Raw genomic sequence first — 5574 nt, forward strand, 5'->3', positions numbered from 1 at the left:
CTTAAATCCATTATAACATTACGGAATCCATAGTTCAGGGTTGTGGAGAAAGGCATCAAAGAATTATTTTGTTGCTGCAATAATACTATTTCTGTAAAGAACAAAAACCCCCAACTTATCAAAAGTTTATCTAAATACTACTAGCTGTTTAAATTTTTCATACCTAAGCTTCATAATCATATGTAGATGTGTTAAATATTAACATTTAGTTTTGAGTAGGAAAAGATAAATCATTACTGTAAGTTAATAAATTTAGATGGCAAGAACATATAGAATACATGCAGTGACTGAATTTATGTTTTTTATGAATATAATTACTTTCTATTATTCCAATTGCAATAGCAGTATGTTGAGACATACTGGAAATTTTCAGAAATCCAAAAGAGATCATCTACTTTGTATTACTTTTTCTTTAGGTGTAACATTCTAGTTCATAATGATTCTGCTTATAAGCTCACAGTCACAAATAAGTTCATATATGGTTCAAACTTTTGGTCCTATTATAACTTGAAATGAGTAAGAGCTTAGGGCTACATTTAGCAAAATGTGTGCAGTTAAAAAAACCATTACTTCAGCACTACCTTAAAAATTCAGGTTATTAAAGAGGATGTTGTTTTCTAAGCTGCTAACCTAATTAAATGGTTAACATATATATCAGAGATTGGAAATTCCTAAGGGCATTTTTTTTAATTTTTTTTTGTTTTTGAGACAGAGTCTCGCTATGTAATTTAGGCTGAACTTGAACTCACTATGTAGCCCAGGCTGGCCTCAAACTCATGGTGATCCTCCTGCCTCAGCCTCCCAAATGCCAGGATTACAGGTGTGTGCCACCATGCCCGGCCCTTAGAGTATTGTGCCTTATATATATAGCAAATGCCTTCAAAGATTAGCTGACTAGATTGGTGATACCATTTTTTCCCTTTAGCTATTCCAAGTCCAGTTGGTTTATTTTGAATATTTCAATACTTCAATTGTAGAAGAAAATTATACAATTTTCTCTATACAGAGAATAACAAAAAAACTTACCAATTAAGAAACCATTTCAGGAATTGTTGGAAGGTGAGTTACTCTATAATAACTATGCTTCAGTTGCCATGCAGTATGCCCAGAAACAATCCACTTCAACTTCTGAACATTTGGTTTGGAACACTTGTTTGATGAATATTCAGTTAAGCACTTGGATACAAGGTCTTGCCAGAAGGTCAGATCTCTGCCATTTATCTTGGAATGTTTCTGAAGACATTCTACACCTTCTGTTAACTCTATAAACTTCTGTGCTTGGATCTCCAATCCAATGATAGATAAGGCCAACACAGAAGGCTTTGTTTTAGAGAATGTGGTCCTGCAGTGACATGCCTTAAACTGAGCTTCTAGTCTTTCAAAATTTAGGCTATTTTTCCTTTCAAATGGCAAGCTCGCTTGAATGAGTGAATAATAATAGTTCTAGAAATTGTAAGGCAGTGGTAGCTTTGACTTTCCACATACCTTCTCCAATACAATCTTTTCCATTTGCATCAAGTCTGAAACCATGAACCGATACTGACTTATTCAGATCAAGTCAGTTGCCAATGGGACATTTCTTTCCTCTTCTACTGATTTTACAGCCAAATAAAAGGGGCTCAGTCCAACACACCCAAGGTGGTTAGGCTGTACCTTCATTTTAGACAGGAATCTGTCCAGTAAATTCACATCTAGAGAAAATGTACAGCTAGAGAAAATGTCTCCATATCAAAGCCAAAGAACTGAGTTAGACTAAGATCTTTCACTTCCAAGTCCCTCAGTCTTGCAGTCATTCCAAGGCTATTATCTTGTGCAGATTCAGTTAGTCTCAAGCTGCAGACCTTTGGCTGTCATCTAGCCTCCTGCTCCAACAGGGTATTCAGCTGGTGTAGCAGTTTCTGGGAATCAGTTGTGTCAGGACTTCTATCATCTTGGTAGAGACTGCGGCTCCTCAGAGTGATCACCAGGCCTTCTCTCATCTCATCCCATGATATCAGATGTGAGAGGCCTAGCAGGCAAGGACACTTGAGGGCAGGAGGCGAGAGGCCCAGGAGGGAGAACTGTCCCGGGTGGAGGTCTCCACAGTGCCACTGAGGCTACACCACCCTCCTCCCAGTTGGACCACAGAAAAGACCAATTTCTTTTAGTTTCTGGCATAAAGGTTCTTTATTTCAGCACTGATTTTTATCAAAATATTTTCTAGTTCTGAAAACCACTGTTCCAACAAAGGCCAGTTGTCCAAGAAGCCTATAATTCTCTTTTGTATGTGATCTCTTAAGTTCTAGTACCCATGCTTATCTTGGTTTTCAGCAGCGCCATGTTGACCAATATCTTTATGAGCCATTTCATGTGAAAATTCTTCAGCTATGGTATCATTCATGTGACTCAGCAAGAAAATATCTGAAATATCTAGTAATATGACAAAATCAAATGCAGAAGAGGAAGAGGTCCTTCTTTTGAAGCCATAGGATCCACAGCCAATGTGGATATTTGTGTTTTCTTTGCCTCCATTTCTATGAGGTTTCTATTGCAGCTGGTGAGAGCTTCCTCTAGAAGCTGTGCTTGGTTTAATGTCATTGGAAAACTATCAAGGATCCACCCTTGATTCACAGGTATCTCATTAATAGCATTTACTATGATGTTAACTAATAACATATCTGGAATGTTCTTTCCTTTCTTCAGCAATTGTGATTTTGCACCAAGCTGAGCACATTCAGTGAGTTTAGAGAAATGATCACTACCACTTGATGTGACTTCTTCAGTTTCTGGTGTTCTATTAGTGTGTGTACTAGATGTAGTTTCACCTTCTGTTTCTGCTAATGGTTCGCCTGAAACTGGAGCATCTGAAGATTCATTGTGTGAGTCCTGGATTTCTTTACTGTCCTCCTGCAGATCTGATGAACTTCCCCACCTTCTTTCTGAATTGGTAGGTTCTCACTGACTTTTTCATTGTCAGAAAATGCTTGGATAGCTTCTTGGACAAGAGTGCTCATACAAAGTACCTCAATAGGAAACTCTCTTTGTAGAGTCTTTAAAGTGATAGTTTTCCCACTAAGTGTTTTCCCCAGTAAGCATCCTTTAATAGCAATGAAGGCAGTTCAGGCTCTATTGGCTCAACTTGAGGAGGAAGAGATTTTTCAATGAGTCTGTGAGGTTCATGGCCCAGTATGGAATTGTTGGAGGGTGGTAAATTATCCGTCATTTCTTCTGTTACAGCCCACTCTCCAGCCGTGTTCTTATATTCTTCATAATCTTTGCTACTAGTAAGTCTCTTTTATCCAGTTCTCTAAGTTGTTCTTCTGTGGGATTAGCAGGCATCTGCTTAACAGAAGTTTGTTCATATATGGGCCTTCCATGAAAAAGCAATTCCTTCCAATCACGCATCATCTTAAGTGGAATCAGATTATTTGTCAACATTCGATAGCCTGCCACTTTGGTGAACAAATCAAGTATTTGATCCAAAATTTCTCTGCATATTTTATAAAGCTTACTATAACAAGCCTAAACTCTTTCCACAGCAATCTGTTCATGAACTTCTTTCTCTCTGAGGATTTGTTTTTCAAAATCAATCTTGGCTTGTTTGGCCAAAGCCACTTCTCAATCAAGAGCATCCTGGAAATCTTTTAAGTCACCTTTCCTCATATTTTCTCTGAAAATTCTGTTTTGCCATAAAACCTCCTTTTCATGCCTAACGTGCATGAGCTGCACAGCAACCCTGTGCTCCTTCCTGTTGGGACTGTCACACGAGCCTGTGTATCAGCTGCTCCTCATGGTGAGCCTCCTCCTGTGCTTCCTGGGCGATGAACTGGTCCATTAGCAACCTCTGCTGTCTTTTTCTCCCTTTGCTCTTGTGCAAAAGCATCTTCTTCTAGGCACTTCCGGATTTTTTTTTTTAATGTAGTCATCATCTGAATAAGTGTTTAACAGGTTGGTGGTTGTATGGTCCACTGTATCTAACCCAGTCTTGGATGAACTTTCTTTTGCCTGGAGATCCTGTTTTATTAATGCTTCAAACTTCATGGTCTCCTTAGCAGTGACATCCTCTGCCTCCTGCTGCTTTTTCATCATTTTGGGGGCCTCAAGTGCTTTCAGAGTGCAATTGGATGCAGGTTTAAGGAATCTGTATGATAGCTGCTTGGATTTTGGCCATTATTTCATTTTGCCGTCTTCTGTTTAAGCATTGCTCTTGGGAAGCCTCACTTTTCATGTTTTGAAATTTTAAGCTTGCCAGAGGCTGTGTGATTGGTATTTGTACTCCAGTCAGCCCACTTTTTTTCCTTTTTCTGAAAAGCAATGTACAATTGATACAGGAGTCTTGTGGCTGCTCCACACTTTTCTGCAATGATGCTTTGTGCCATATTCTCATCACACTGCACACCCAGAAGATGAAGCATTGGCTCCAAGCAGGAAAGATTATTAAGTCTGGCTGTTGAAATCCTGTTGTCTAAAAATTCTGATAAATAACCCTGAAGTTCAAATTTGTGCAGAACTTCTCTATTCAGATAGCCACTGGAAAACGCTTATGCAAATGACTTGGTATCTGCTCATCACAGAGAATACTGTCTTTAATTCTCCTGGAACGAGATCTTCATGGGATGGAGCCAAGCCCTACACCTAAGACCAATCAGGGATGCTGTCTTCTATTCTTCAGAACTTCACAAGACCAAATGAAGCCCTACATCTGATACCAATCTTCTGGCCTGAACTGAAGCTGCAGCCATCCAGTTGATACTAATCAAGTGAGAGTGAGAGACTGGGGATGTAGCTCACAGAGAGAGTGAGAGCAAGACCAGGGATGTGGCACGTAGTTCAGTGGAGCCGGCACCTGCCTGGTAAGTACAAGGTCCTGAGTTCAATCCTGTCTCCCTCTCTCAAGGTCCTGACTTTGATCCTGAGAGGGAGAGCTCTTTTTGACTGGACATTTGCTTGGTTACTGAAAACTTTCAGCCGCTCTTCAGGGCACTAGCCAAGTTAGAGTTTGTTTCTTACAAAGTTTCTGGGGCCAAATGAGAGCTCAAGCTGCTTGTTCCACCATTCCGCTAACCATCTCCCTCTCCCCGAGTTCTCTTTTCATAGCTCTGCTTTCCTTCATAGTGGTGCAGTGATCTTTTGAGCCAAAATGAAGAAATCTACAAGTTAGCTTCTTTAGCCTACTAGATAGCTTTCAGATGACCTCATCCAACACGCTCTAGATCTCTACCTGCTTCTTATCATCCACATCCAATAAGCAAACTCCTCACTAGTCTCCAATTTTCTATTTCAACCTTTAAAAGAACGTCGTGATCAATCCCAGTGTAATTCCATTCTTCTCTGCCCTGTCTTCTTCATCTTCTCACCAACATCTATCCCACAATCCGAGCCCTGCATTGCAGCTATTTTGGTTTTTAATGAATCATAAACCAAGGTTCCCAAGCTATGAAACCTCCTCAGGGAGCACAGTAGCAGACACCTAACAGTCTCCAGATGGCAGAAGTACATAAAGTCAAAGGACAGGCTTACTGATGGCTTTTAAGTGACATGAGTTCATTCATTTCCTAATTCCATTATAGGAATAATTCTGCTTCCTATTTAAAA

General features: G+C 39.8%; 1 pseudogene; it reads right to left on the reverse strand.

Annotated features, from left to right (window-relative positions):
- Positions 1-2143: 2143 nt before the first annotated feature.
- Positions 2144-5367, reverse strand: LOC101699875 (sperm flagella and cilia-associated protein 2-like; annotated as a pseudogene).
- Between the last annotated feature and the right edge of the window lie 207 nt (positions 5368-5574).

The sequence above is a fragment of the Heterocephalus glaber genome, unplaced genomic scaffold (genome assembly GCF_053883595.1).
Source record: "Heterocephalus glaber isolate CG9 unplaced genomic scaffold, H.glaber_assembly_v1.0 deba00000281, whole genome shotgun sequence".
Lineage (NCBI taxonomy): Eukaryota > Metazoa > Chordata > Mammalia > Rodentia > Bathyergidae > Heterocephalus > Heterocephalus glaber.